Here is an 8,693-nt window from a genome sequence, read left to right as displayed (position 1 = left end):
CTGCCCGCAAAGCAGCACACTTGGTTCTGGGTGGGCAGCTGGCTGAGGTCTCCTGGTCTGGAGGACAGATCCTGGCTTTTACATCTTCCATGTCTTGCTATTTCTCTTTGGATGAGGCACAAATGTCTGAAGATGTCCTCCAGGCCCAAGAGGACCTGCTGCTATTCTATCCAGTCTTGTCTTTCGCGAGCCACTGTGCTTCAGCCACACTGCTTTTCCTTCCACTCGTCTTTCCTTTTTGCCAGGTACAAGGCCTTTGCACGTTCTAAACCCTCTAACCCAGAACACTGTTTCTTCTATTTATCTCAATAACCCCAACCCCTTCTTTACATTCTATTTCAAGCTACCCAGGAAAGCTCTCCCTGCCCTCTGCCCAGCCCGGGGCCTGCTGTTGTGGGTCCTCACAGCACCAAGGGCCTCCCCTCACTGTACGCATGGGTTGTGTGGTTCTATTTGTGCATGCAAATGTTTGATTCAGGTCTACACCCTCCAGCCCCCTTACAGAATATGCTCCTAAGGGCAGGTATGGGGTCTGGTTTTGCCCACCCCTGCATCTGCATAACATAGCACCGTGCCCAGCAGAGGAAGGAGAAAGTGCTCCATGAGCATCTGCTGACCCAATGCCTGACCCGGTTCTCTAGAAGGATTGCTTGTGCTCTCGTTGCACAGACGTGCTGCAGGAGCCTCGGCTGTTCTCCAGAATTCTGGCTCTCCATCTTGAAATGATTCTGTGAGTGGACCAGAGTCAGGAGCCCTGCCGTCCTTCCATACCTCTGCAGTTAATGAGTTTTCAGGCACAGGGAAACCATTTAATGTCTCTATGTCTTCTCACATGTAAAATTGGATTTTTAATATCAGCTTTATTTACCTTGCCGAGTTATTCTTCTATAACAAGAACATTAAGAGCCTGGCTTATATTAGTTTGAGCGAGACATTGTTGGTGTGAAAAGGATTGGTTATGGGCAGTTTCTTACTTCCACACACAGCGGATTCCTACACATGTGTTTCAAAGTTGAATAACAAACAATAATGAGGGAGACATTTCCAGAGAACTAAAAATATATTCTAAAATTCCCAATAGTGGTTAATTATGTGCTGCCTCCCTCAGATTCAGACACCCATGAGACAGGTGAGAACTTCCAATGCACACAGCACAGGTGGCCACCAGCCATCCTGGGGATGGGAAAGGTGACCCGGGCACCTCCTCTTCCCGGTCTGACCACTCCTCTGCCCACTGCTGCAGCAGCCACAGCATTTCCACATCTTTAGGAAGCTTTGGGTGGCTGGAAACAGATATCCAGATATCGGGAAAAACAGTTCTGTCTTCTTGCCATCTGTGGTAGATTGCAAGTGTGACCCCAAATCTTTACTCTTTCTTTTTTCTCCAGCCTTTGCCATGTAGTTTTACAGAGGTCTCCCAGTTTGACACTGGGCTTAGCGCTGTGAATTAGTCAAGGTTCTCCAGAAGAATAGAAACAATAGGATACGTGTGTATATATATAAAATAATGTTGTTCATAATATTATTTTTATTTCTTTATTTCTTTGAGACAGAGTCTTGCTCTGTCACCAGGCTGGAGTGCAGTGGCGCGATCTCAGCTCACTGCAACCTCTGCCTCCTGGGTTCAAGCAATTATCCTGCCTCAGCCTCCCAAGTAGCTGTGACTACAGGTGCATGCCACCATGCCCAGCTAATTTTTTTATATTTTTAGTGGAGATGGGGTTTCACCATGTTGGCCAGGATGGTCTCAATTTCTTGTCCTTGTAATCTGCCAGCCTCGGCCTCCCAAAGTGCTGGGACTACAGGTGTAAGCCACTGCGCATGGCCCATAATATTATTTTATAAATATATACTATAAGAAATTGGCTCACGTGATTATGAAAACAGAAGTCTCATGATATGCATTTGCAAACTGCAGACCTAGGAAAACTGATGGACTAATTCTAGTCCAAATGCTAGTGGGCTTCCAAGAGAAATTCTGATGTTTCCGTTCAGGTCCACAGGCAGAAACACAAAACACAAAACCCAATGCCCCGGTTCACAGCGGTCAAGCAGAAAGAGTTCCCTCTGACTTGCTCTGTTCAGGCCTCCAGCTGACTGGCTGAGGCCCACCCACATCAGTGGGACAAGCTGCTGTGCTCGGTCTGCCAACGTAAATGCTAATCTCATTTGGAATCACCCTCCAGACAGACCCAGAATAATGTTGAACCAAATTTCTGGGCACCCTGTGGCCCAGTCAAGTTGACACATACAATTCACCATCCCACCATGAGATTTGCTGTTGCCAGTGGAATGTTCACAGATGAGATGCCAGCAGAGCCTTGAAAGACTCTAGACCCATCAGGCCACCCAGGTAGTCACTCAGGAATGCACGTTGATGGAGGATGCTTTCCTGGCCACTGTGGCAGGTGAAGGGAGTGTGGTGTCCCCTGTACTGTCCTTTGCAGGAGGTGACACACGCCGTTTCCACTCGTGATTCCTGCCCGACTTGCATGAACAGTCTGCACAAGGTGGGGTGTTCCAGCCAACTCCTACAGATCTTGTCATTGCTGATTTGACATTCACTAATCATAGGGCCAAACTAACGGCCAAAGGTGTCTCCATCACCCTTCAGTCCCGCTTTCGAGGTAGCATAAAGATCATAGCACAAGCCCTCCAGCCACAGACAAATCTGTGATTTGTTTCATGCCGAATAAGGGCTCTCCCTACTTTGTGACTTCTCCCCTCTGTGGTCATGGAGGCTTCGGTCCATGCTTCCTGTACTCCTGCCTCCCACCCCATCCTGGTGCTGCCTGGGCAGCCCTGTGTGGCATGCCAGTGCTCCTTTTTCTTGGGAGCTGTAAGAAACAAGCTCTTATTTCAAAGGCAGTTGTTCCTGTCTGTGTCTATCACTTTACCATACCCAAATTAAATCCTGAATTCAAATCGTTAAACATGGGGAATGCAAGCGTATTATGTGAGTAGAAGGAGTGGAATATCTGTGGACAGCCCTAATAACTCAGACCCTTGGTTCCCACAGTGTTCTGGGCACGCCAGCTGATCTTTGCTGACACTGACCTCCGTGCATGGCATTTGCTGCCATCCCTGGCACGACAGGAGGTTATGGTTGTTGAGTGCAGTAATTCCTTAACCACTTTGCTCTCCTGCCTTTTTATTGTCAATAAACACTATAACATATGCTAAATTTAGCATTCTGTGAAATGAGAAAGGGGGTATGATATTGTTTCTAAGGTGGAAACCAAGACAGCGAGAGACCTTACTGCACCATTCTGTGGCTTCCCAGCACCAGGTCAGTCTGATGATCCAGGTCTCACACTGGCACCTTCAGGAAACCATGGTGCCACGAAGTTAAAATCTTATTTGAATCCAAATAAAGGACATATTCAGACTCCTAGTGGCTCATGACCTGAAGTCCAAGGTTTATTCGGAATTAGTGGAGACAGCACTGGTAAATATATATGCTTTTTTAAAATGAAGGGTCCAAAAATAGGACATTTCCCTAAGCATTAACTCAGACTGAGAAATTTGTACCACTGATTTGGAGCCTGGGGGGAACTAGGCAAAAACTTCATGAGCTTATTCCGGGACCCCCACCTGAGTAGAGGCCTCAAAGCCCTAAGGACACAAAATTTCACTGGCGGCTTGTGGCCAATAACAGAAAAGGCAGAATCATGAGCAAGCCGGCTGTGTGCCCACCCAAGAGAGTGCTCACAAACGCTTGGCGACGCTCCCCGCCTGTGTACTCCCTCTTTCAGCCTGGATGGCTTTCCGCATTCACAGTGTGCATCCTCGTGACATTAAAGACATTATCCCACGGCGCTTACTCTGAGCAAAGCTTCCTCTTTTCAGCTCCCACAGCTTGGCTGGTGCCGCTCAAGAGTCCCCCACAGTCCTGGCATCTGGTTTCCTTGTGGGAGGCACCTGCCCTGCTGAAAGACAGGAGGCTGGGGAAAGAACAGTTAGAACAGGATCCCCGGGGCTCCGATGCTTAAGGGAAAGCAACGTGGCCTTGGCTGGGGATCTGCTCACAAGAGGCTTAAACAGAGGCCCCGTTGCTGCCTACGAGAAGTTTGGACGAGCTGTGATGAGGCAATTGAAAGAAAACCTTCCGAACACAGTGCAAATCCATTTCATAAACAAAAGAAGCCTTTTGTATGCTCTCTGTGCCCCTACAGGGTACACTCAGTGCACAACTACATGCTGTTCTGCGAGAAAATGAAACGACTAGAATTTTTAATATCATGTCTGAGATTTCCTGTGGGAGTTGGTGTACACTTTCTACTAAGTTCAAGGTGCAATTTTCCTCTAATTGTTTTCAATAGTTCCTTCCATTGTTAGCAACTTTCAGAAAAATATTGTCAGATTGCTTTCCCTAGAGGGAATAGAAGAGAATAAAATCCCATGATTTAATCTTTAAAAAGTTGAGAAATAAAGTCAAAAACATCCAAATTTAATGCTGCCTTTTCTAGTTTATACATGTTACGTTAATATCTAAATGATGTCCAGAAGTATTTACTTGTCTCATATTTACAAAACTTGATCACAGATTTTAAGAAAATTGTTCTGGCTTTTGTTATTAATGTTCTCAGGAACACTTGACATGAAAGTTCTGGTTTCCTATAAAGCAGATTTTCAAAATTTTTGGAGAAACTTAAAATAGATCTACTCGGTTCTGGTGAGGGCAGAATATTCAGAGGATATAGCATGACAGTAGCATAGGATTTTGTGCCTCAGAGCATTTACCATTGATTACAGGTCTTTAGGCTGGATTCTGACCTGGAGGTAGTGTCCACTGACTTCACGGCAGTCTCTCTTCTGCAAATAGCAGTAGTGCTTTGCCTCATCCTTATGGAAATGATATAGTGGGATCTGAAGACATGTGCTAGCCCCCTCAAAGTTCTAAACATTCCAAAAGCGTCGTTTACTCACTAGATCCTTAATAGATCTTCCTTCTAATATGGATTTAAAATTTTTTTTTTATATCACTCTTGCTTTCATGATTGGAAAAGGTGTTATTTAGAGAAATAAGGCAAATGGAAAACTTTAAGATTGACATTTGCCTAAGGTGCCTCAAACATTTCTAGAACATTAGGTAGATTATCACTTGATCTGCTTTGTTTGAAAGCAAATTGGTTTCTAGAAGACCCACTTTGACTCTGATGGTGAGGCCTGCGGAGGTTTTCATCGCAGATGTTTACCCTGAGGAGAACCCCTGAACGCGGTGACCAGATGAAAGGCAGCTCAAGGCTGAGCTCTTGGGACTCACCTCTGCCGTCAGCCACATTTTCCTCTGAGTTTATGAAAATGATGCACCCTTACCCTCAATGCTACAGTTCTTGAGTTAGGATTGTGAAAGTTGATTATCGAAATTGAGCCATTCTTGTCATACCCAACTAAATCAGAGAGGAGGGGTCTGAGTAAAGGGCACTCAGGGTACATAACGCCTCCCTAGAAATGCTGTTCTCTCCAAGTCCCGTGGCTGAAACTGCCTGTTATAACCAGAGACCACTTTTATCTGTAGCAGGTGAGATAACAACTGCAAACCAAGGACTAGTTTTGCCCACCACAGTCACCCACCAATCAGACCTTACCAGCCCCAAAACTTTGCTAATATCAAAGAACTTTCTCACAGGACCACACGGAACAGTCCTCTTTTTTCACCTTCTCTTTGTTCTTCGGACCATCCTGTCTGCCTCTATATCATGAATTGCAATTATTTCTTCCCAAATATTAAATTTAGAGATTCATCTCTACATTTTTAATTTGCTTTAGAGAAGTTCAAGCAGGCACTTGCCAAACCCTGTGGTTTCTTTGTCACTGCGTGACTGGGTTCATTCCTCCTCCTTTTGTCTTCACTCAGAGCTTCCTTTGTCTGTAGCTTCCTTCTCGCTGACCCGCTCACTTTGGGTGGCTTCTCTTCTGTCGTGTCTTAAGAGGTAGCTGTGGCAAGTCTTTCTTAATTCACCAGGGAATAATGGCAGCCTCTCCAGGCCTTCTGTGTCAAGACCTCAGTCCTGGTGGCAGATAGTCTTGTTTTGCTTTCTTCTAGTCTTCAAATCCCACTCTGATTTTCAGGTTCTTTTGTTAAAGCCAGGCAGCAAGGATGGTGGAACGTGCATTGGGTGTATGGGTGGCAGGACAGCTGGTTTCTAGTCTTGGGTTGGAAAATACCAAGTGGTTTGGCTTTGGGAAAATGATTCCCCTTTTTGGGGTTAGGGATTATTTCCAGTAAATTGTAATGAAGAGATTTCATATCAGTCAACAGAAGTGGTTCTGAGCATGACCACTAAGTGGGAGCGGGAGTCATAGGGCCTCAAAGCTTATCTCCTCCAGGGCAGTTTTGTGTCCACCCCAGGAAGCGAGTACTGTGCTAATGTATTTCCTGGTCTGGCTGCCGGTCAGAAGTTGTGAGGGTGATTGCCAAATGAATTCTGTATATATAATCCAGATATCAACTGGAATTTCCTGTCTCTGTGATCTAGATGAGAGGCCTAACAAGCAGGCCACTTGCCGTAGGTGCCAAGTTTATGGTCTCTATCATTTTTTTATGTAGGCTGAACCTGGTCCACATGACGTCTGCCCAGATATACAATTCCACCTCTTCCTTGATTTCCACCTAAAATGTCACTCACCTGAGGAAAAGATCCACGGAGATTTGAAGGAGACATGTGACAGTATGCTTCAGAGAGGCGCGTGCTCCTAGTAAATGTTAAATACTGAGATTCTTAAATGTTTCCTCATCCCCCAGTCTGTATTCTGTATCCCTGAGAGGGAACCTAATGAAAGGAGTTATTTTTCTCAATAAATGGAGTTCATAAAAAGGACTTTGAGATCTTTCACAATATGATCTAATATAAGAATCATTTATTTTTGGAAACACATTTGTTTATTCATTCACAGTTACATTCATTCATTCTAGGCTTTTTTGGCTTGGCCTCTACAGAAGAAATGATAAAACCAATTCTGTGGGGAAAAGAAAGAGAGATCAGCCTGTTACTGTGTCTATATAGAAAGAAGTAGACATAAGAGACTCCATTTTGTTCTGTATTTGAGAGGCTGTTAATCTGTGACCCTACCCCCAACCTTGTCCTTGCAAGAGACATGTGCTGTGGTGACTCAAGGCTTAATGGATTTTGGGCTGTGCAGGATGTGTCTTTGTTAAACAAGTGCCTGAAGGCAGTTTGCTGGTTAAAAATCCTGCCGGTCCCTGGGCAATGGAACATCTCGGTGTAAAACTCGATTGTATGCTCTGTTTACTGAGATAGGAGAAAACCGCCTTACGGCATAAGGTGGGACTTGCTGGCGGGACTTGCTGGCGCAATGCTGCTAAGAGGTTTGTGGAGATGTTTGCATATGCATATCAAGGCACAGCATTTTCCTTTGAACTTATTCATGTCACAGAGATCTTTACCCATATGTCTTACTGCTAATTTTCTCCCTAAAATGATCCTATTGTCCTGCCACTCGCTTATCTTTAAGATGGTAAAGATAATTATCAATAAATACTAAGGGAACTCAGAGACCGGTGCCAGCGTGGGTCCTCTGTATGCTGAGGGCTGGTCTCCTGGGCCCACTTTTTCTGTCTCTATACTTTGTCTCTGTGTCTCATTTCTTTTCTCAAGTCTCTCATTCCACCTGAGGAGAAACGCCCACAGGTGTGGAGGGGCAGGCCACCCCTTCACAATTCAGTACTGCCCACCCCTCCCCCACCCCGCCAAACACACAAATTCCCCAAATAACAGAAGCCAAAGATTTCAGCATGTGAATTGTCCAGCTTTTAAAGTCAGCCATTTGGCCATCTGTGGCCCTTTGGTGATGTGTTACTTGTGTGTGAACTGCCACAGTTACTAGCGTGGTCCTTCTCCACAGAAGGCAGCTTTTCAGGGAAGTAGTAAAGCCAAACTGCATGAAGCAAATCCTGTGGCCAACAACAATTCGGCCAGGCTTTGCAAGATTTGCTCTAGTGATTCCAATAAACACAATTCAGACTTATCAACAGATGAAAGGAGAAAAGAAAGGAGCCTTTAAAGACAAAAAGAGGGCTTCTTTCTGCCAATGAAACATTTCTCATGTAGGATCACATCATCTGTAATATGGCTTGCAAATGTGTGGTTAAGATAATTTTTGGAACAGCCTAGACCAACCAGTTAAAGTGACTAGGGGTTAAACTCCAGGAGGCACAACTGAATATATATGTCTCTCTCTCTCTCTCTCTCTCTATATATATATATCTTCACACCAATACACACAAAAACCTTTATCTCTTTGTTATTTCACAAACTCTAATAACACTAAGCTTCATAATATCTCTCTTAAAGACATAGGCGTTAAGAAGAAACTGCTTAGACAGATAGTGAGGGTATGGAGATCCTCAGTGGTTTTCCTTTTTAATGAAAAGCAGCCCGAAAATAATTTTCTAACAAAGATCACCCTGTAAGATTGAGCTGCAGACATAGACAAGGCAGCTGGAAGCTGGCAGGGGTGAAGGTCAGCAGGAAAAAGCTACTGGGACTAGGCATGTTCAACACGGCGGCTCCATCTCCCCTTCCCTTTGCCAGCCACGTGTACAGGAAGGAGCAGACAAGACGGCACCGGTCAAGTGGAAAGTCCATTTGCATAATAAGATGCGGTGGGGTGGCCAGCCTTACATGCTATGTAAACCTATGTTAGCTCTACGTAAATCAGACACCGCC

At 45.0% G+C, this 8,693-nt stretch overlaps 1 long non-coding RNA gene across 1 annotated transcript; it reads right to left on the bottom strand.

Annotated features, from left to right (window-relative positions):
* Nucleotides 1-3,399: 3,399 nt before the first annotated feature.
* On the bottom strand, nucleotides 3,400-5,273 carry LOC107129785 (uncharacterized). The gene is made up of 3 exons (XR_001490898.3): nucleotides 5,156-5,273; nucleotides 4,744-4,952; nucleotides 3,400-3,944 (listed from the first exon to the last, which is right to left on the bottom strand). It is a non-coding gene; the product is annotated as an uncharacterized lncRNA (long non-coding RNA).
* Between the last annotated feature and the right edge of the window lie 3,420 nt (nucleotides 5,274-8,693).

The sequence above is a fragment of the Macaca fascicularis genome, chromosome 5, assembly GCF_037993035.2.
Source record: "Macaca fascicularis isolate 582-1 chromosome 5, T2T-MFA8v1.1".
NCBI classification, from domain to species: Eukaryota; Metazoa; Chordata; class Mammalia; order Primates; family Cercopithecidae; genus Macaca; species Macaca fascicularis.
This window is presented reverse-complemented; position numbering and strand designations above follow the sequence as displayed.